Source organism: Notechis scutatus, chromosome 1, assembly GCF_049901735.1.
Source record: "Notechis scutatus isolate UNSWTSFEM ecotype Mainland chromosome 1, rNotScu1.2, whole genome shotgun sequence".
NCBI lineage: Eukaryota > Metazoa > Chordata > Lepidosauria > Squamata > Elapidae > Notechis > Notechis scutatus.
The window spans coordinates 180,841,894-180,866,481 of NC_142009.1; the positions used below are offsets into that span (position 1 = coordinate 180,841,894).

The 24,588-nt window shown below is 35.6% G+C and overlaps 1 protein-coding gene across 8 annotated transcripts in view; it reads right to left on the bottom strand.

Moving 5' to 3' along the window:
- Positions 1–24,588, bottom strand: part of GULP1 (GULP PTB domain containing engulfment adaptor 1) — a 143,729-nt gene that overhangs the window by 89,451 nt on the left and 29,690 nt on the right. For 3 of the 8 annotated variants that reach the window (XM_087949590.1, XM_087949593.1, XM_087949589.1), the window contains exon 2: positions 23,564–23,668. The exons of the other annotated variants lie outside the window; for them this stretch is intronic. The gene's annotated coding sequence lies outside the window, so the exon portion shown is untranslated. The remainder of the gene's footprint in view (positions 1–23,563; positions 23,669–24,588) is intronic. 8 annotated transcript variants of the gene reach the window in all.

The following is a 24,588-nucleotide window of genomic DNA, read 5'->3' on the forward strand; positions in this document are numbered from 1 at the left end:
ATAAAATATATTTATATTTATATGAGCCATGGTAGCACAGTGGTTAGAATGCAATACTGCAGGCTATTTCTGCTGACTGCCGGCTGACTACTGTTTAGCAATTCAATTCTCACTGGCTCAAAGTTGACTCAGCCTTCCATCCTTCCGAGGTCGGTAAAATGAGGATCCAGATTGTCGGGGGCAAGATGCCAACTCAGTAAACTGCTTAAAGAAGGCGGTAAAGTATTGTAAAGTATATATGTCTAAGTGCTGTTGCTATTTCAAGTGCAATGCCTGGTTATCACTCATTGATAGTTTCCTTTTTTATATATGTATGCCTAAAAGCATGTATAGCTGTTTTAGTAATATCTTCACAACATTCAATTGTCCAAACTAATAAAAGTAATGTCATGTCCTTGTCAGAGCCGGAATCTGCAGACGAAGATGAGCCAGAGCCAGAGCTGGAGCTGAGGGAGACCGAGGGGTGGGTGGGGGGCTTAATTGGCTTTGGAAGAATGTGGGGAGGAGGCAGACCAGGGCCCCTCAGGAGTGGGACGGCTTGCTACCAGGGAGGAACTGGGGCAGGATGACCGAGAGAGGGCAAGCAGTGGAAATGAAGAGCGATGCAGCTCAGGCGATGAGCAAGGGCTGCCCTCTCCTGATCCATGAGCACGAGAGTGGAAAGGAGGTGGGAACAGCACAGGCCAATCTGACAACTCAGGAGGAGAGCACCACGTCCCTCTTCACAAGGTACACCTGGGGACTTAGACTTAAGGAGACACTATGGGGAAGGGCATTTGTCAGGAACAAATGCTGAATTCATGGAGTTTGGCGTGCCGTTGCCGACGTTTAGAGTTTCCTGGACTTTTTGCTTTATTTCTTGCTTCCTGGATTAATTGCCTTGTTCCTTTGCTTCCTGAAACCATTGCTGTGTTCCTATGCTTCCTGGACTCATCGACGTATTCCCTTGCCCCTCTGGATTTCTTACTTTGCAGCCATTGTGCTCACGGCATTTTGCCGAACTACTTGCAGCCAGAGGCTGTTGGAGGTGTGTGTGTGTGTGTGTGATCACTTTGCTCTGGGATTTAATGTGGGAGCATTTGGGGGAAAGTTGGAGCAATAAAGGGGCAATTTGAACTATCAGCTGATTGTGTTGCCTCTGTGCCTTACCCCAGGTCACCACAAGTAAGTTCCACTCCTTTATATCCTTCATAACTACAGTTAACATTTTCTGCACATAAATTATTTTTACATTTGCTTAAAATACACTATACTCAAATGTACAAGCAGTTATTCTATTAGGTATACATAAAAAGGCGACCAATGTACATTATTTACTGTAATCATGATTGTAGCAATGGTTGCAAAATGTATTTTTATAGTAATAAGAATGAAAGGGATTAAGTAACTAATCCAATAATATATATTAGAATCAGTTGTTTTCCATTAAGGTCTTCTAAGCATCATTTTGATGTATTACAGATGTTCTTAATTAAACCAACATCAGTGGTTTATTAAAAAGGCAACAGGATATAAAACCAGTTTTAATCTTGGCTGAAACAATCTGGCTGCTTATCAGGACTATAAATGCACTTCCTGTCACATACATACACAAACACACACACACCAAAATAGAAAAAATATTTTCTCAATGATCCATCTGGAGCAAAGATGAAAATATAGGTTTATTAGGAATGCAATGTTTTTGCCTACACACAAGAATATAAGTACAATATGCAGATATGAAGCTTACCAAAGTCTTGCACTCATTATTTTTGTAAACATTTTTTTTTGTTCATGGAGATAATTTATTTGTTTCACTCAATAATCCCTCAGCAATTTATGATCAGTCATTTAATCAAAAATTTAGGTGCTTGTATTTCAAAATTCAATCGCCATGTATTTACAATCCTTGCAGCATCCCAGAATCATGTAATCATGATTTCTGACCTTCCCAGCTGGCTTCTGACAAGCAAAGTCAATGGGGAAGCAGGATTCATTAAACACTGCAAGATTAACTTAACCGCGGTGATTTGTTTAACAACCATGGTAAAAAAGTCATAAAATCTGACACTCCCTTAACAATCACTTTGCTTAGCAACAGAAATTCTGCCCCCTGGTTGTAGGTGGAGGACTACTATGCTTTTCTGTGAGCCATATTTCTCTACTAAAATAAATAAATTTCAATTGGATATACCTGCATTCCCAAGTAAGCTTTAACATGTTGCAACTTTAATCCATAAAGCATTACTACAGACTTCAGGAAATACCACTTCTTATTTTGAGGCAGTAGATAATAGAAGCCAATGAACCTTGAAAAAATGGTATCCTTCTTTCCATAAAATGGGTAAGACTGGAATAACCTAAGGCTACTTGCTTTAGGACAGGCCATGCCAAGTATCCACAGTAGTATTTCCCATAGCTCTGGAAAATTCTGTACTTTTTGATAGGTGGTGAAAAAGCAACAAATTTGCTTTAATTTATCTCTGCCTTGCTCTGCTTTTGCTTATCTTTTATCCCATCTTTTTTTTTTTTTCATGTTTGCTTGGTGACCTCCCACTTGAAACAAGACTGTCTGAATTCAGATAAGGACACTGGCAATCTACAAGCTATTTTTCTGCTAGCTGAGCAGAGTGGCATGCATGTTTGCTTGGATCTGAATATAGAAATTTGGAGGAAATGGTTCCAGGTGCAAACTAAATTGGAAATTACCCACAATAATTTAGCAACAGAGTTATTGATATTCACCAATAGCAATGCATATCAGTATATAATATCGACAGAGCTCAAGACATAAGTTTAAAATGATGCCATTAAAAAATAGTGCTAGATGCATTTGGAATCAACCTACTCATTAATTGCATATTTATAGATTTAGTTGTATTTCATTGTATACTTTCATTAGACTATACTATATATTTAACTAAAATTTTTAAGCTAAATACAATCTCCCCTAATATCAACATGTTCTTTTCTACCTCTACATCTGCAGTATATTCAAATATATGTAATATATTCTTTTACAGTTCTGAAAAGCATCTTGTATAAGTGTTCCCTTGAAACTGCATACATTAAATTAGTTTTATTGCAATACATATGTATTTCCAGTTGGCAACTATCACTCTAGTAATAAATCCTATCTTGCAATTTTATTCTAGGTCAGTTATGATGGTGCCTCAGATAGTGACATTTACTTTGACTTAATCCAAACTTTTCTCATTTTTCTTGCTGATAAATATTTAACAAAAAGGCCAAAGTGGAGTCTTTCTATGTACTGCTTTATTTACAGCCTTTCTTATTTTTCAGAGCAATTATTGTCTCCTAAGTACATCTACTACAGTAAAGAAATAGGCCCTATCTCCAAATTTATAAGACATGGCAAACAAGGAATGAGAAATAGAGGGAAGAATCAGAGAAGATGGGGAAATTTCAATGCTATTAGGAAGGAATATTATGTTGGAAATGATAGATGGCAGCTAATATGAACTTCCTGAAAGCCTTGCATAAACAGGATTTTGATCTTGCTTCTTTGGCCAATACATGGGACATCCTTTAGCTTCCCAGTCCCAGAGAAGGTAAGTGTCTTTCCTGGTAGTAAAAGGCAAGGGAAATCACTTAAGTCATTCTTTCTCTGATTTGCATACTGTAAACAGCCATGTCATGCATCATGTTATTTGAATGACAGATGGCAACAGAATTTTGGGGTATGATCAGTTAGGCTGAAGTGTCCTACCCATCCATGTTTCAATCCTGGAACAAAAGATTTATATTAAATCTACAAAACTATATTCCTTACATATAAAGTACTTTTATAGCCTATAATCAGGAAATAAAATAAGTAAAGAATCTATAAAAAGAAGAGAAAATGAATACATGATTGAGGAATCATAAGTAAGGAGAATGACAATTGAATTGAATGACAATCCATTTATCTCTAACCTGAGCATATTGTCAGTGTCACATTTATTGCCATAAGTTTAAATTTTATTATTTATTTTCCTTAGTTATATTGTTTTATCCTTCACAGTTTAATAGATGGTAGAATATAATTATTCTGGGGAGTTATTCTGATTTCTTTTGAAATTTTAATCTTAACTACTTCTAGAGACCAGGTGAATACATGTCACAAGTTTTCTAATTAATATCAAGCAACCGAAATCTTTATGAATATTCAATAGTGGAAATAATTATCCATAAATTCTTCTAATTCTAGTTCCAAAGTAAGTTGTTAGTATTAATCTATGTCGTAGAACCAGATAAATCCAACTAAAATGTGAAACACAATTCTTCAGCAGCTTATTCCAGCATCTTTTGTTCTGCTTAGAATTTTGTATGTTACAAATCATTCAATTTCATGGGCTTTTGCTGACAAAGAGTATGGAAGCAACAAATATAATGGGAGGTTTTTACACAAAGCAGCTTTTGAGCAAATATACCATAGGGACAATAATAGTTTCTTCTTGCAACATGCAGCATTTGATACAAGCTTTTATAAAGTGTAAAGCTCAGTTCTTTTGGATGCATTAGGATTTAAGAGTAGATTAATTTAAACCCGGAGAAGGAAGTTAAAACTGACTGCTACCTCTTTAATAAACTCTGTCCAGATGTTATCTCAGGATAGCTGAAATAGCCATTGTTTGTCATTTCATAGCACCCTTATGTTGTGGAATGATTGATGAGATGAATACCTTTTTTTTTAAGCCATTCTCAAAGTAAGTTCTTTGAATTGAAATCAAAAGGATTCTGATGTGATGGAAAAGTACTTGCTTATCCTCTAAACTAATGTTTTCTATGTGATGGTGTCCTTAAGCATCAGATAGAAGATGACTAAGAAGAAAAAGAAAACAACAAGAGGGAACCAGAGACAGAGAGAAAGAAAGAAAGGAATGTCAAAACTTATGAAAGTTTGCTTTAATAAATGAAATAAATTTAGCAACATTGACTTTCTAGGAGATTTAAAGCTAAAAACTCATGGGAAATAGGGAAGAAAATGCGGCCAACAATTTTTGGCAGTGAGATAGAAAAGATCTCAAAATAATTTCCTTCAGGTTTCAGTGACTTTTTGTAACAGAGCCAGCCATTTTGAAATCATAAAGAACAGGAATAAACAAATTTGATAGGAGGTTAGATCATTAAACTGTGTATTTCATTTCATGTAAACTTGCAAACCTACAATGACTTGCCAAATTAAATAAATCTTACAAGTTACAATGCAATTTAATTTTAACATCATGTCTGATGATTATACTACACTACGATATTTACAACCTCAAGGCTATGGAATAACATCCCAAAAACATTTTGGGACCCAATCAATCTTGTTCCTATTGCCAACCATGAGTGGGTCTAGGTTTTTTAAGTTGGATGGAGTAAGACAAACAATTTTTCTTCCTCATGTATATCTTTTCATATCACTAAACAGAATATGCCAGGAAGCACATATTTTCAGGGAGATATATAATCCAAATGTAGAAGGCTGTATTCCAAATATCCCTTTAGGAAAAGAAACGTACAGTTTTGGAAGGATTTCTCATGTGAACTACCTCAAAACCAGAAAGAATAGAAAGAAAGGGTATCATTCAAGAACTGTGTTCATTTAATTAAAAATTTAGGCAGATAAATCTAGATGGGAATTACATTTTACAGTTACAGAAATCTCTTGATTTCTCATATTCTCAAAAGTCACCTATACAATTTGCATGTTGAACTGTGATGGCCTAGCACTGTCTAAAATACTTACTTTAAACATGATGGTATTATTGTTTTATACAATTCTTTAACTCCACCATACACATCTCTTGTGTGGTACAGATTAAAGCAAGAGAAATGATGAGTTCTCCCAATATTATACTGGTAGAATAGCTTTATAATCAAGTGTATAATAATGTTCAAAAATTATGCAGAGTTTTCTAATGTGTTGTGGGTAATCAATAATGGTTTAAATAAAAATGTTATACTTTAAACATTTTTAATAAGTAAAATATGCAGAATCAGTAACTGCTTGTTGGCTTGCAGTAACTAAGATTGTTAATTAAGAATGTTTATTATCAGATTATTTGGTGAGCACAGCCCTCTGACCAATTCTGGAAGACAAGAAGAAATGGAACAATCCTCTTATCGCTTACAAGTGAATGTAACCTGTGTTTTCCTGCCCCGTATTGGAAGTAGTGCTTTCTAGCTCCTGTTACTTCAAGCATAGTTGACTGATCAGCAGTTTTGTTGTCCATATTATCAGGAATAAAGCCACTTGAGCCAGCCAGTGGTTACCACCTGTACAGTTCCAGCCTCTGCTGTAGTTATTATTATCAGTAACATAGTAACATAGTAACATAGTAACATAGTAGCATAGCGGTTTAGTATTTGCATGATATGCAGAAAGTGACTAGTTCAAAACCCAGAAGAAGCATGCATTTTTAATTACTATGATTGTTCTTAGATACAGTTTCTGCTATATTATATTCTTAATATAATTTATATTAAGATACTATTAGGAAGAATGTTAGAGTGTAGTTTGGTGTAGTGGTTAAGACAGCAGGCTAGAAACTGGGAGACCGTGGTTCTAGTCCCACCTGAGGTACAAAGGCAGCTGGGTGACCTTGGGCCAGTCATTTTCTCTCAAGAAGGAGGCAATGGCAAGCTACTTCTGAAAAACCTTGTCAAGAAAACTGAAAGGATTTGTCCAGGTAATCTCTGAGAATCAGATATGATTGAATGGAAGGGAAAAAGGATGCCTCTCCCTGCAAGCTAGATTAGTTTCCTCTCTGATAGCCTTCCAGAAGTCAGTAAAAACAGAGCTCTTCTGGAAAGCACTTGGGGATTAATGTGGATATTGACAATTTGTGTTTTGTTGGCAGTTTTTGTCCCCTTTTGTTTTATTAATGTAGATGCACGTATACAATGATATCTTTAACTCTTATTCTATGCTTTTTATTGTGCTGTTAGCTACTGGGACAGCTTGGAGATTATGGCAGAATAAAAATCAAATCAATAGTATATTTTTGCCTATATGAAAAGTAGCCTCATTAGTTCCATTTTGTTCTAGCACCAAAATTAAATGGTAATAATATTCAACAAGCAATATACTTAGGAACGCTCTTCCCTGGGAATCTTAATATCAGCTACTTCATAAATTATTGTACAATATCTATCTTGATAATTGAGAAAGCCGAAGAATGCCAAAAAGAAGTTAGTATGTGCTCCACTGATTATAGAAAGGCCTCTGACTGTGTCAATCATGCCACACTGTGGAATGGGATTAGAATGGGAATCCCAGAGCATCTCATTATCCTATATGCAGCTCAGGAAGACGCAATATGGACAGAACACAGTGAAACAGCCTGGCTTCAGGTTGGCAAAGGAGTAGATAAGGATGCATATTCTCTCTTTATTTATTCAACTTATGTGCTGAATATACACTGCTCAAAAAAAGAAAGGGAACACTTAAACAACACAATGTAACTCCAAGTCAATCACACTTCTGTGAAATCAAACTGTCTACTTAGGTAGCAAAACTGATTTTCCCCCTATAAGCTCTCCTACCAGGATGGTAGTCAAAAAGTCAACACCATTTTTATGATACTTAGACTGGGGAAAATCCTTTAAAAGTTTATATAACAAATTATCAAATCAGTATCAGACTATAGTTCAGACTTTGCTTGAAGCTGCAGTTTAATAAATCACAATATCTTCCTAAAAGGCAAATGGAAGAAGAGAGAAGGATTGGGGGAAGCATAAGATATATTAATGCTTGGTCTGACCAAAATATAAATAAATCAGTGGATAAAAAGCGATGGTACTCTTAATATGGTGATAAGTTGGAATTGTTGGTATCTTTTAAAATGTGATGACTGTAAGAAATTGTCTTGGTAACAATACAGAAGTACCACTATTTCTTATAGTTTGTATTTTAAATTCTCAGTCTAGGCTCCAAGTCCTCTGTTTTCTGGTGTTGTCTATCCTAATACCAAACAAGTCCAACCCTGTTTACTTCCCAAGCCCTCTTTGCCACTGAACACACATACACAACACATAAACAAAACAAAGTCCATTTTTTGCCTAACTATTTCAGTTCTTTCTGCCTGTCCCACATTCAGTCTTTGTTCTTCTTAATAACCTAACAAAGATTGTAGGCCAAGACTACAGGTGAAACTCGAAAAATTAGAATATCGTGCAAAAGTTCATTTATTTCAGTAATGCAGCTTAAAAGGTGAAACTAATATATGAGATAGACTCATTACATGCAAAGCAAGATAGTTCAAGGCATGATGTGTCATAATTGAGATGATTATGGTTTATAGCTCGTGAAAACCCCAAATCCACAATCTCAGAAAATTAGAATATTACATGCAATCAATAAAACAAGGATTGTACAAACAATATCGGACCTCTGAAAAGAACAATATCGACCTCTGAAAAGTATAAGCATGCATATGTATGTACTCAGTACTTGGTTTGGGCCCCTTTTGCAGCAATTACTGCCTCAGTGCGGCGTGGCATGGAAGTTATCAGCCTGTGGCACTGCTGAGGTGTTATGGAAGACCAGGATGCTTCAATAGCGGCCTTCAGTTCTTCTTCATTGTTTGGTTTCATGTCTCTCATCTTTCTCTTGGCAATGCCCCATAGATTCTCCATGGGGTTCAGGTCAGGCAAGTTTGCTGGCCAATCAAGCACAGTAATCCAATCGTCATTGAACCAGGATTTGGTGCTTTTGGCAGTGTGGGCAGGTGCCAAGTCCTGCTGGAAAATGAAGTCAGCATCCCCATAAAGCTCGTCTGCGGAAGGAAGCATGAAGTGCTCCAAAATCTCCCTGGTAGACGGCTGCGTTGACCCTGGACTTAATGAAGCACAGTGGACCAACACCAGCAGATGACATGGCTCCCCAAATCAACACAGACTGTGGAAACTTCACACTGGACTTCAAGCATCTTGCAGTGTGTGCCTCTCCATTCTTCCTCCAGACTCTGGGTCCTTGGTTTCCAAATGAGATGCAAATGTTGCTCTCGTCAGAAAAGAAGACTTTGGACCACTGAGCAACAGACCAGTTCTGTTTTTCTTTAGCCCATGTAAGACACTTCTGATGTTGTTTGTTGTTCAGGAGCGGCTTGACAAGAGGAATATGACATTTGAAGCCCATGGATCCCAGGATCCGTCTGTATGTGGTGGCTCTTGATGCACTAACTCCAGCCTCAGTCCATTCCTTGTGAAAGTCCCCAACACTTTTTTTTTTTTGAAAATTTTATTTGGCTTTTCACACACAAAAAGACATAACACAAATAAAACATCTTTTTTTGAAAATAGCATGGTCCCGGGTTACACTTCTTCATACAGACACAAACTCAATTTCATGCTCATTTTTGTGTTCTATTCCATATCTTACTACTGTTTTACATTTTCTATATAGTTTTTCCCCTCTTTTAATTTTCTCAACTTTATTTTGATTATCTCATCTCAATTCAAATCATTATATTTATATTTTTGTCTGTCCTGTTTCAATTTCATATTATCTTTTCTCATTAAACAAATTTTCTCCTATAGTTACTAATTGGAGCACGACACCTTTATATCTTTTAATTTTATCCATTCAACTCTTATTTAAGCTTCAATGTATACCTTTAAGATTATAACATTCAATATAATACATAACTTCCAATCGGATTCTGCTTGGTACATTCTTAAAATACACACTATATTCTTTAAAAAAGATTTTTTATATATATATATATATATATATATATATATATATATATATATATATATGTAAATAAAACACTCATTCCATTCCAATTCAATTCTATCATTAATATTCATTAAAATCTTAACATCTTTAACATTTCTTTTCAATTAAATATCATACTTCCTTGGGAACACTTATAAACTTTCCATAATTAATTTTTCCCCCATATTTCTCTTCACTTATACTTTATAAATCATTAATAATAATTAAAATGTTCCCATCTTTTCCTAATTTCTCTCATTCACTTGATTTCATTTGTTTATTAACAAACATTCCACTAGATTACGATAAATATTTTATCCATCATTTTAAGCATATTTTCAAAAATTATTTCTATTTGTAATATAACAATACTACCTTATGTACCTTTGCAGAATCCCTTTTACAATTAAGTTTTCACCCATTATCTCTAAACAGGCTTATACTTTCAATTCTTATACCTTTGCCCTGTTTCTCTATATCTTGTTTCTGTCCTTTATAACTTCTTTTCCTTTCCTTCTTCCCTCTCTTCTTCTCCCTCCCCTTTTTACCCCCTTGTCTCTCTACTTCTAATTCTCTCTTCTATAGTCCCCTCTTCTGTTGCTTTCTAATATTATACTTATTTTTCAAACTGTTCTTTTTTTTTGGTTGTTTTTTCAAATCTTAAACTTTTCATTCTCTTTCCCCCCTTTCCTTCCCCCCCCCACATAACATTACTTGATCATTAAAGATGGCTTCTTCTTTGTCCCAATCTTCTTGTTCTGCAAGCGTTTCTTGTTGTTTCTCATAGTTCCAGATCTCCATTTCTAAGAGTTGAAACACGAAGCCAAAAGAGCCTCTCCCTTCTTGTGCATCTTCTTTGTACTTTTTAAGTTCCATTTTCAGTTCTTCTAAAAGTGGTGCCATTTTAAACACTTTTAAACAACCACCCAATTGATTTTAGTCATTTAAATGCAATAACCAAAAATCCAGAGATCACCAAGTAATCCAAATAATCCCAAACTGTTCCTTCTTGCTTCTTTTTTCCACTTTCTCTTCCTGGGGTTCTACTATTTTGTTGCCAAGTTTCAGTTAAAATGTATCTTTTAGGAATCTTGTTCAGGTTTTAGTTCCAGGCAGTCTCCTCCATTTTTCCAGATCCTGCCTTTTATTCTTTTTCTCTCCTTTCCTGCTTTTAAAAGCTTTTAAGTATCCAGAAATCTTTATTATCCCTTTGACATTTTATTTTCAGCTTAAATGCCTGTTGATGTCAAAGTGGATTTTTTCTCAATTTCTTGCTTAAGTCTCTTAGCTATCAGTATATGGAAGGGAAGAAAAAAAACAAAACCAAATCCTTTCCCTTCCCTTTCTTTCTCCTTCGCTGCTTCAAAATCTTCTTTGGGAACAATGTTTTTTTTATACTTTAAATTCCAGGGTACCTTGCGTTGTTGCTTTCGCAGTTTAACCTGGTCAACCAAGACTTTCTCTTCTTATCTTCCTCCTGCGCATTCTTTTCCGGTCGAGTTCTTCTTTGAGGTGGCCATTTCTGACCACCACTGCAACTGCCTTCAGGAAAGGGAGTAATGGCCAACTGAGGAGGAGAGATGCGGCTCTTCTCAACCCTGCTGGCAGTTTCCCCCTCTTCACCACCTCTACGGGGTGGTTTAGCCCTGAAACCAGCCGGCTCGGGGTGCTGCAGCGGTGAGCACGGATCAAAACCGTGCACGATCGTGGTTTCGGTCTGTTAGCAAAGAAACTCAAACCAGAAGTCGAAAGTCCCCAACACTTTTGAATGGCCTTTTCCTGACAATCCTCTCCAGGCTGTGGTCATCCCTGCTGCTTGTGCTTGTTAGGGTTTGGGGATTAACCCCTAGAAGAGTATTGCAGCAGTAGTCAAGCCAGGCAACCAAAGGAGAGCGGAAGGGCCCCAGAGTATACACACACTGAACACAAACACTGTTTGTAGTTTAAATAGTTTTTAATCCAGTTAGAGTTTAAGCATTGTCATTCAGTCCATTAAGTCATTCACAGTATTTCCATCCAGTAAGACTCACTAGTATAGTCCAAGTTAAGAGTCCTTGCAATATATTTATCAGCCGATAAAGATATCTTCTCCTCCTCCGGTTTCACTCTCCAGAGAAATAAACGCTGGATATTCAGTAGAATTACGCAGTAAATCAGCAAACAGTAGCAAGCAATAACAGTTCAGTCACAGGCACTCACAGTCAGTAATCTCAGTTAGTCGCAGTAGCACACAGTAAGTCGCAGCAGCACACAGTTACAGCCAGACAGTAAGCTTTCCAGCTTCTAATGCTTCCTTATATTGTAACTTCTAACCGAACCCTTAATCGGCTAATTGCCTGCTGCATTGTGCTTAAAGTGATAAGCACTTAAACCATGATATCTAAGTTTTATATATTTATTCACCCAAACCATATTTGGTATCAATGTTATACCTAACATACTCCCCTTTTGGGTGAAATAAATATATAATACTTTTACAATCTTATCCCATATTTTTCACAACTCTCCTGGTGCTTATTGGCACCTTGGGCTTTAGTAAAATTATCAGCTAAATTGTCCTCCGACATACAGTACTCTAGCTGAATCATCTTACTTCTTACAGATTGTCTTACGTTTAGGTATCTTAGATCTGTATGCTTGCTCCTTGTTTTTACTCCAATATTTGTGGCCATTTGAATTGCTGCCTGATTATCTTCATGTATAATTATAGGATAATCTACAGTTATACCTATATCAATTAACATTTGTTTATACATTATTAATTCTGTACATAACAATGATAAACAGGAGAATTCTGCCTCCATAGTAGACAAACTTATATGCTGTTGTCTTATTGACTTCCAGCCTATTAATGTATTACCCAGCATTATGGCTGTTCCTGAAGTCGACTTTCTAGTGTCTCTTTCTGATGCAAAGCTAGCATCTGCATAAGCACTCAAAATTAAATCACCCTTTGGTTCTAAATACAATGAATAATTCATTGTCTTTTTAAGATATCTTAATATCCTCTTAGCTGCAATCCAGTGTCTTTCACATGGTGCAGAATTGAATCTAGCCAACTGATTCACGCAGTACGATATATCTGGTCTAGACCAATTACTAATATAACTCAAACTACCAATTAAAGATTGATAAATCACCTTATCAAACTCAGGGCTTTGTACATCAGTGTTGCTAAACTCCTGACTCATTGGAGTCTTAGCTGGCTTACAAAGCTCCATCTTGTAATCTTTTATCAATTTGCTTATCTTATCTTCCTGAGATATCTTAAAACCTTTCCTTGTTTTCTTTATATTCAAACCGAGATACTTCTTTATCTCCCCAATTGCTTGATCTTTATTCTCTTTCCTAATGATGCTATTATTTTATTTGCTTCATCATTAGTTTCAGTTATCAATGCAATGTCATCTGTGAATAGTAATAATAATGATACTTTCCCATTTGTCTCCTCTTAAACAGACATGGATCGGCTAAACCAGCTTTAAATCCTATATTGTCTAGTTCCTTTACAATATACTGGTTCCATTCATAGCCTGATTGTTTAATACCATAGAGGCTTTTCTTTAACAACCAACAATCATTATTATCCTTATTTTCACTTTTAATACCAACAGGTTTTTTCATATAAATATTATGTTTTAATGGGGCGTGCAAGTAAGCAGTTTCCACATCTAAATGGTTAACTATATAGTTTTTACTAGCTGCCCACACTAAAGCTGCTCTCAAGGTTGCTGCCTTAAGACTAGGTGCAAACACCTCATCGTAGTCATTAGCATTCTGCCTAAAACCTTGGGCTACTAACCTTGCCTTATGGATTAAATTACCATCTTTATCTATTTTTACCTTAAATATCCATTTGCAGCCAATGGATTTCTTTCCTACAGGTAATTTGGCATTTTCATACACCTTCATATCTCTTAATGAATTCAGTTCCTTATTCATTGCTGCATACCATTTTTCTTTTTCCTTAATAGGATACTTTTTGATTTCTTCTACAGAATTAGGAACTTGATTAATCTGGCACACTGTGTTAGCCTGGTACCTATCAGGCGGTCTAGATACACGTGTAGTTCTTCTGGGAATTACAGGGCTTACAGGAGGACTTTGTTGAACTACTACCTGTTCATCTTCCTCATCCTGTTCAGCTATTGAATCTGTTTCTTCCTTTATGGGCACTATTTCATCCTGTATTTGTCTCTTTACTTTATTTTTAAAGTTACAGGGATAACTAATGGGATTTCTATAGGATTCAATAATTACATCTTTATTGGCATCCTGTTCTAATTTCTCCCATCCTTCATGTTCTAGAAATTGGGCACTAGCACTACATAACACTTTAGATGTGCCTTTCTCCCAAAATCTATATGCCCTATGGTTTGCCTGATAACCAACGAAGAAAAATCTTTTAGCTCTATGTTGCCCTTTTTTTCTGAGTTGTGCAGGAATATGCACCCATGCTGGTGCACCAAATGTGTGCAGGTAACTTAGGTCAGGTTTCCTGCCATGCCATCTGGTAAATGGAATTTCACCTGTTGTTGTATTAACAACGTTGTTCAATATGTTATTAGCACACATTGTAGTCTCCCCCCACAAAGAATCAGGTAACCCAGAATCATTTAACATTGTTCTAACCATTGCCTGTAGTGTTTGGCCTCTTCTTTCAATAAAAGCATTATGTTCTGGCCTGTATGGAGCAGACTTCTTATGCTCTATTCCAGCTACTTTAAGTCTGTTCTGGAATTTGTTATTAATAAATTCCGTGCCATTATCTGTCACCAGGGTTATCAGTTGACGTTTAGACTTTCTTTCAGCAAACCTAAGCCAATTGAAAAAATGTTGATATGTTTCAGTTTTGCTTTTCATTAAATAGCAAAACCCATATCTAGAATAATGGTCCATAATGCTCAGTATATATCTAGCACCCCCCATACTGGGTTTCTTTGGACCTATTATGTCTGCAAATACTACTTCTAAAGGTTCTTTTGTTTTGAAACCATTTAGCCTATTTGCAGGCAATACTTTGCTCTTATCTTCACAGCAAACATTACAACGCAAATATTTATCACAAGGTTTTAACCTTATTCCTTCAGATAACTCAACTGTACGTTTTAGCATTTTAAAATTTACATGCCCCAAACGCCTATGCAATAAATGGATACATTCATCATGAGGCTTTATATTATTAAATACAGTTTGAGCCTCCCTTTCTTACTATTATCTAATACATATAATGTTCCATTTAAAGCTGCAGTTACCCTTTTGTTATCTTTTTTCAATTATGCAATTATTATCCTTAAAAGTAATTACATAACCTAATTTATCTAATACCCTTACTGAAAGCAAATTAAACTTTAGTTGCGGTACATACAACATTTTTATATCCTGGTTTATGTACGGACAACGTGCAAAACCTTGACCTTTCGCTTTCAGGTTCCAGCCATTGGCAAGAGATATATGTTGAGAGCTTTTAGACATTTTTATAAATTTTGTCTTATCTCTTGTGATGCAGTGGGATGCGCCACTGTCAACCACCCATAAATTATTCTTCACATCAGAGTTGCTAAACGTGGTTAGTTCAAATTCTTTCTTTGGCTTTTTTACATTCTGGCTTTTTCTCTTTTTGCAGAATCTTGCCAAATGTCCTCTGCCTCCACAATTAAAACACTTTTTAATTGTGTATGCTGTTGAAGATAAATTCTCTTCTTCCAGGTGCTTTACTTTGCTTTGCTGGTTTCTTTCAAACTTTGAAGATAATTTCTCTTCTTTCTTATCTTCTCTCAGCTCGTCACGCTCACGCCTTCTTCTGGCTTCTTCTAGTAGCCTGCCTGTAATCTCGGTTAATGAGAGGCTTTCTTTTGGCAATACCTCTAACGAAGTCACATAGTCATCATAGCTTTGATCTAATGAAGATAATATTATGTAGACTTGTTGCAGTTCATTAAATATAAGCTCTTTTTCTTGCAAATCTTGAAAAATGCTCTTCATACAGTTTAAATGAACTAACATATCTCCATTCCTCTGAAGATGCGTCAAAAAGCTTCCGTGTAAGATTTATATGTGCTCCTACACTGTCCCGAACATAAATCTTCCTGAGGTTCTCCCAGCAGTTTGCAGCATTTTCTTCTCCACGAATATGGACAAGCTGCTGATCACAGAGAGTCAGTCCTATGATGCATAAAGCCTGCTCATTCTTCAGTTTAAAGTTTTGTAACTTTTCTTTATCATCAACATTAGCAGGATCCCAGCTACTCACATCTGGTGGGTTTGCTATAATGTCCCACAAACCTTCTCTGCGTAGAAGTAAACTACATTTCATTGACCATGAAACATAGTTTGTTCCATCCAGCCTGGATATCATGGACAGTTGTGACAAATTTACTTGTGCCATTACTCTTCAGATATTTTGACTATTTTAAACTAATTAAAACAGTTTGTTTTTACAGTAATGTGCAACTCACACCAACTCTCTCTGCTATATCCTGGTTAGTTAGACTATGCTGCTGGGCCCATAACCAATGTTAGGGTTTGGGGATTAACCCCTAGAAGAGTATTGCAGCAGTAGTCAAGCCAGGCAACCAAAGGAGAGCGGAAGGGCCCCAGAGTATACACACACTGAACACAAACACTGTTTGTAGTTTAAATAGTTTTTAATCCAGTTAGAGTTTAAGCATTGTCATTCAGTCCATTAAGTCATTCACAGTATTTCCATCCAGTAAGACTCACTAGTATAGTCCAAGTTAAGAGTCCTTGCAATATCTTTATCAGCCGATAAAGATATCTTCTCCTCCTCCGGTTTCACTCTCCAGAGAAATAAACGCTGGATATTCAGTAGAATTACGCAGTAAATCAGCAAACAGTAGCAAGCAATAACAGTTCAGTCACAGGCACTCACAGTCAGTAATCTCAGTTAGTCGCAGTAGCACACAGTAAGTCGCAGCAGCACACAGTTACAGCCAGACAGTAAGCTTTCCAGCTTCTAATGCTTCCTTATATTGTAACTTCTAACCGAACCCTTAATCGGCTAATTGCCTGCTGCATTGTGCTTAAAGTGATAAGCACTTAAACCATGATATCTAAGTTTTATATATTTATTCACCCAAACCATATTTGGTATCAATGTTATACCTAACAACCTTTTTCTTCCACACTTTTCCTTTCCATATAACTTTTTATTAATGTGAGGTTCTACTATTTTGTTGCCAAGTTTCAGTTAAAATGTATCTTTTAGGAATCTTGTTCAGGTTTTAGTTCCAGGCAGTCTCCTCCATTTTTCCAGATCCTGCCCTTTTATTCTTTTCTCTCCTTTCCTGCTTTTAAAAGCTTTTAAGTATCCAGAAATCTTTATTATCCCTTTGACATTTTATTTTCAGCTTAAATGCCTGTTGATGTCAAAGTGGATTTTTTCTCAATTTCTTGCTTAAGTCTCTTAGCTATCAGTATATGGAAGGGAAGAAAAAAAAAAAACCAAATCCTTTCCCTTCCCTTTCTTTCTCCTTCGCTGCTTCAAAATCTTCTTTGGGAACAATGTTTTTTTATACTTTAAATTCCAGGGTACCTTGCGTTGTTGCTTTCGCAGTTTAACCTGGTCAACCAAGACTTTCTCTATCTTCCTCCTGCGCATTCTTTTCCGGTCGAGTTCTTCTTTGAGGTGGCCATTTCTGACCACCGCTGCAACTGCCTTCAGGAAAGGGAGTAATGGCCAACTGAGGAGGAGAGATGCAGCTCTCCTCAACCCTGCTGGCAGTTTCCCCTCTTCACCACCTCTATGGGGTGGTTTAGCCCTGAAACCAGCCGGCTCGGGTGCTGCAGCGGTGAGCACAGATCAAAACTGTGCACGATCGTGGTTTCGATCTGTTAGCAAAGAAACTCAAACCGGAAGTCGAAAGTCCCCAACACTTTTGAATGGCCTTTTCCTGACAATCCTCTCCAGGCTGCGGTCATCCCTGCTGCTTGTGCACCTTTTTCTTCCACACTTTTCCTTTCCACATAACTTTTTATTAATGTGCTTTGATACAGCACTTTGGGAACATCCAACTTCTTTTGCAATTACCTTTTGAGGCTTTCCCTCCTTATGAAGGGTTTCAGTGATGGTTTTCTGCACAACTGTCAGGTCAGAGGTCTTTCCCATGATTGTGATTCCTACTGAACCAGACTGGGAGACCATTTAAAGGCTCAGGAAACCCTTTGCAGGTGTTATGGCTTAATTAGCTGATTAGAGTGGGACACTTTGAGCCTAGAATATTGAACCTTTTCACAATATTTTAAATTTCTGAGATTGTGGATTTGGGGTTTTCATGAGCTGTAAGCCATAATCATCTCAATTTTGACACATCATGGCATGGTTTGAACTATCTTGCTTTGCATGTAATGAGTCTATCTCATATTTTAGGTTCACCTTTTAAGTTGCATTACTGAAATAAATGAGCTTTTGCACAATATTCTAATTTTTCGAGTTTCACCTGTAGATAACACATTGTTAACAGAAACTCTTTTTAACAGTATTGTTCATTCTTTATATAAACCAAAGCTCACAAAGATGATTTTTCCAGGGCCACATATTTAACTTGTATCGTATCTTCCCTGTGCTCTAAAAGGTTGATTTAATTCATTGACAGTTTTCGGTATGTCTGGGAGAATTCCTAATGAATTTTCCCCACCACAAGATATATCATGCTTTTTAGCAGATCTCCTAGGGGCTCTCCTTTATTCACTGAAAAAGTCACAATCTTTTGATTCAGTGTGGTATGCTGTTGCTCTAATTAGGATGGCCTTTTTTTAAAAGAAGAGAAAAATGCAATCTTTTTATTGCATTGTTTTTACATTTCATGGAAGACTTTTGAAACACCTCTTCCACAGAAATTCTTCTTTTGATCTTTTACTTTCTGAATTCCAGTCTCACTAACTGACTGCTATTATTATCAAGACCCCAGGATACTTTTCCCTGTTTTTACAAGTCTGGAAGGTACCCTTTCCTCTGAAACTTAACTTTTGCTTTTAGAACAGATTTCAACTAGTTCCTTCTGGTAATGAAATTATTTTGATATTAATATTTTATTATGACATAGTTTTGTAATGTTTCTTAACTGCTTGGAAATGTATCATTTTTGTCCTCCTTTATTATGAACTGCTTTGATCATATTGTGAAAGAGACTATATAAACTTTTTTAAAAACTAAACTCTGGTTGACACAAATATGTCAACATTCCTTTCAAAAAGCAGAAGACTGTGGTAATACTGAACATGTTTAAGATACTTTGTATTAAACCAATTAAATCCAGCATTCCTAAATGACAGAAATCAATGCATTCCTTACAATTTCACTGTTAATAAAATGTACATGCATGTCTAATACATAAATGTATAATACTGTTGATTTATATTGAAAAATAACAAAAATTGCCAATATTGATCTTTATTGTGTAAGGAACAATTCAACAACTTTGAAAAATATTTAAAAACAAGTATAATGGTACACATCAATCAAAAATATAAAATACATATAATTGGATGCAACAAAATAGCACAACATAAAGTTAGCTGTAAAGGATTAAAAGCAGGAATGCACATAATTAAAAGAAAATGGAAAATGCTGCAAGCACAAACAGTCATAGCAAGAGACTTAAATGCCTGAGAGGATAAAAAGAATTCCATGTCCCCTGTTGAGAAAATGAAACAATATAAAGCACCAGAAAAACTTCTCTGGAAGGAAGCATTTCACAGGTGAAATACCATTATGGTAAAGTGCCATCTTTCTTGATGTTCATCTGCTTCATCCTTCTTGACAAGGGGATGACCTGAGATAGGCCTATGGTTCTCATGGTAGTCATGAGCTCCCAAGATGCTTCTTACCCTAACCCTAAAAAGCCAAATTAAAGTCCCTCAGAACCATAAGTCTGGGAAATTCCATCACCAGGCTGGAAATGGAGTCCAGTAGCTCAGGCAGGGAGGTTGTTACACAGCAGTGAGGCTGGTACAGTAGAGCCCAATTTAATGAACATGGCCCCATACTTGCAACCTATGGAGGGGAGCCCATGAAAAGCCTTATGAGACTCCCAGTTGAGAATCACTACACTTTCATCCTTGCCCTGGAGGCACAGCTAATGCCATACCCAAAACACATCTGCAGCTGGGCACATTTCCAAAAGGGCCACCATCATCCCTTCTGGATCCAGTCAGCTCTAGGTAATATATGCCAGGTCATTTGCAATTTAATCCATTATAGTACTTTATTTATTATATTTACATCTTGCTCCTTCTCTAGTAACTAAAGGTACATCTTTCTTTTATTTTATATGAGGTTGAGTTGAAAGGGAAGTTCAGTTGCAGGCTTGAGCCCAATTCTGATTAGACCCAGTTTAGCAACTTAATCACTACATTATACTGGCTAAGGACATTTTCATAACTCGTTTAACTTTTTTAGGCAGCATTATTTGTAAGCGAGCACAGAGAGCACACTATGAAGCTATGAAGCACATTATGAAATGTTAACCATAATTAATTTTGTTATTAATACGTCTATTTTTCTTATTAAAATGCACTTTCTCTCTAAGGAAAAAGAAAGTTTGAGAAAACAATTGTCATGAACTTGCTGATCCATGAGATATAGTATATTGCAATCATGAAAACTGCAGTAAGAACTTCTGAACAGATCAGGTTGTAATTAAGGAACTGTCTTTAATATTTTTATAGCTATAAGAAACTCCTTCCCCCGCTTTCCTTCCTCTGTACTCCCTAAATATATCTCTGGGAAGTCAGAGGTCTTCCTTATGAATGTGTATTACACCACACCTTATTACAGTGAGGAAAAATAGGCAAAAGTAGGCAGAGAAATTTTGCACAGGGAAAGGTCAATTAGTGCTAGTTCCTTCTGTTTCATTCCTGGCAACTTCCCTTCTTGCATGTTAGTTTTATGCAACAAGGCTCACATTGTTTAGAAGGAATCCCAAGTCTCAAGAGAAATTTTTCACGACTGAAAAAGAAAAGAAAAAGAGTGGGAAACTCATTACGTAAAATACATTTTATTGAATAACAAATGAGTAAAATCAGTTTTTAAAATCTCATGGTTGCAAATCTATGATGAATAAGTAAAGCAATCTGCTATCCTGATGAAATAATGAGATTTTATTTAGACTAATTCAATATTAACTTAACACTTTTAAAGTATACTACAAATTTGGCAACCATTTATGTATCTGGACCTTTTAAAATACTGCCAGAAATCCCACTGGTATAATTAACATTATTTGAACTGATAGAAAAGGCCAACCTACAACCATCACAAAAATGTACAAAAGGAACAGTGAGATATAAGCAGATTTCAAATATATACATATACATACATACATATGCAAGAAAAGCCATAAAGCTAAAGTTCCCGTGCTGTTTTGTTAATATACAGATTTTTCACTAGGAAAATGATATATAATCTTACAAACGCTTTCTCAACACAAATTATGAATATGAAACACTGTAAATCTCAAGAGGATTCTCTTTTTAACATTATGTTAAAAAATTATCTTAGAAAATCTTAAATTAAAACTCCTAATTTTTTTTAATTTAAGCAATTTTCTACAGCAAGAAAAAGTCCAGCCAATCAATATTGCATGCATTCTATGAAAGATGATTGTAGCACAATGTACAATCACTTTTGAAAGGAAGGAGAAATATGAACCATGTTTCTACATTATTAAAACAGAGTTCAGCAAAAGAAGATGTTTTTTAGAAGACATAGAGATGTCAGAGTGCTGGTAATTAATCTCTTTTGAACCAAGTGGAGAAACGTGTTCAAAAACTGCTTATTATACCATTTAGAAAATAACCATTATGACAGGCAAGACCATTTCAAGGGTCTTAGAACTTCAATAGTACTATTTAAAATGGCCTGAATGACATTGTTGTGACATTGTTACACTTCATCTACCCTATCTTGATCCCTAGCAACTGAGACAGAGATGTGGCTTACATATGCAAAGTAATGTGAGTAGAATAAACTACTTATCATGAGGGAAGCCTTATATATATATATATTATATAAAATGAAAGCTTGACCTACAGATACATGCTTCTGTTAACTAAAAACTGCATCTCAGGAGAAGACTGTAGCTTTAGCTCCTCTGGAGAAGGCTATTATTTAAATAAAAAAGAAACTTTTTCCATTTGAAATAATACAATCCATTCTCGTACCTCATTGTCCTGCAGAAATATAAATTAGGGCTAGCTACCAAATACTAAGTAAAGAGATTAAATTTGGTTTACCAATACACACAGTAGAAACTATTTAACTATCATCATTATCAAGATGCTCACTAATGGAATTACTCAAGTGGTAAACTGTATGATACTATAAAGGACAGTATGTCATAATTCCCTTCCTTACTACAGTGAACGGAGTAGCTAATCCATACATTCAACTCAATCTTGATCCATCTTACTTTGGGTGTTAACCACTTCTTTGTCCAAACAACAACTAGAAAATTATCTTTGCAAAATTAGTGTTTAAGGTTAAAACTGCTGTTCCCTTGGTACAGACCTTATGAAATTTAAGCTGAAGAAAAACTAAACTAGAGAAGTTCTGGCAGAATAAGGGTTGCTTTCATGACCTCTTAGCTCTTGAGGCTTTTCCATCTTTTTCTTGTCTGAATTCTGGTCCTTCACTTTAATTTGAAACACTTCCTCCTGAGATGCAAAACCTAAAAAAACTCACTATTTTGATAAACATTGCATAGCTCAGATTTATTTAGCAGTCCATCATTTATGTAGTAGCCATGGCAGACAGACGACCTGCATGATAAGGGCTTGACAGTAGGGCATACAGCAGTACTGCTGGCTCTGCTCCTCAATTTTTCCCCCTGGGTATGACACTATGTCTTGGGCTGAAACTGAAAGCAGTAGGGCATACAGCAGTACTACCTGAGTAATTATGTAATAGGTGATTAACACAACAGAAGGTGCAAGCTTCCCTTATTCAGTGGGGAAGCTAACAGTGCTTTTCCAAAGCTAATGTATTTTGCAGTTGACCAAGTTTTTCCCAAAATACCTCTTACTTCTACTATCAGTCAAAATTCCATATTCTTAGTTCTCAGTCTTTTATTGAACAAGAAACATGCTGTATTTACTATATTTGAGTTGTTATTAAAATAGCAATTATTTGCTACTACAATATATGATCTGTTTTTCCAACTCAGACCAGACTTCTGAGAGTATGAGAGTTTTTTCTTTTTTTTCCAAGATGAAAGGACAACTCAACTCCTTTCAACTATACTAATCAATTCTACAAATGGATATTGAAGATATAACTAAAGAATTATTTACATTTATTTTCCTTAAAGTTCACATCACTATTCCTAATTTCTATAAATCTTCAATGTTTGCCAGATGTTTTATTGATAAATAATTTATCTTACTTCAAAGGGTCCTTCTGTATTCAATAAAAAAAATCACAGGCCTAACAGAAAGTATTGCCTATCCAATATCTAAAATAATTCCTGGGTCTATAAAAAAATCTAGAAATAATGCTGTAACTTCCAAGTTTCCTATATTTGGGGAAACTTCATGTAGTGCTCTTAGAATTCTTTTACACTACTTTATACACTTAGAGAAGAAGGCAATCTATACTTTTCAGGTTTTAGCTTATTTCGAAATGAATGAAATAAAGCTAAAATAAACTTCACTCACAAAGAAGCAGTCACATACAGGAATATTTGCTATTATGAACACCCCATAAAATTAGTACAGAAAACATTGAAGGCTTTTTATGCTTCAGTTTAGAAACAAAGCCAGAGATTTGACAGAAGATATAATATATAAATATACAATTATACCTACAAATTGGAACTAATGAAAACAGCACAAATAAAACTGATTCCTAACCAGCTATACAAAATAGCATTATCTCCCTTCAGTATCAGATAAATGGCCAGAAATAATGTCCAGGCTTCCATTTTCAAAATCCATGTCTCAGTTTCATCCAGGTATCTGTAAAACAATGGGTATTGTAGCTGAATTGATCCAACAAAACAATCAACTCTATTCAACATGATTGCAAGCTCAATGACAGAGTGCACACTTTACAAAACAGGTGTCAAGATCAATCGCTGTCATCTAGGAGACAATAACTTGGAAGGATTCCCATGGATGGAAGGATATAGAATAATAAAGAAATGGAGGGAGAATTGATTTAGGGGGCAAAGCATGTAAAAAAAGAAGACAGCGAAAGAGATAAAAATATGGGGTCAGCATGTTAAAAAAAAGATGGTTAAAGAGATAAAATCATTGGGGTCAATATAGGCAATCAAATGAAGAAAAGAACATTGAGCATCATAATGTCAATGTTTCAGAATATGGAATAAGAAATATGGAGCAATGTACGAATTTCAGAAAAAAATGAAAATGAAAAATCTAACCTATCCCTCAAGTTAAACTCTGTTTCTAACTATTTTATGGACATGCAGTTTTCTTCCAGAATACATCTGTCACTTTCTAAGTCAAGAAATGTACTAGTAGTCATTTCATGCTTTAACTAAATCCTAACCTGCTTATCTTTAAAGGATTAGCCAAGGTGTGTTTCACCAAAGAATACTTTAGCTTGGATCAAGATGTTTTTTGTTTTTTAAAAAAATAAATTTTATTAAGTTTCAAAATTTTAAAAACATAAAACTGTATACATTGTTATCAACATCAAGACATTTTTTGCATCTCCTCACATTTTTTAGTATATGTATTTACTTATTCCTTTACCATTACATCTTACTCTTACTATAAATCAATATCTTTTATCCTTACATCTCAATCTTCTCCATGGTATATTTACATGTTTACATATTCCCTCATTCTTTTCCTAATTGCCATTTTCTTTTCTTTTTATTTCTAAACCACTCATACCAGGCATACCAAGC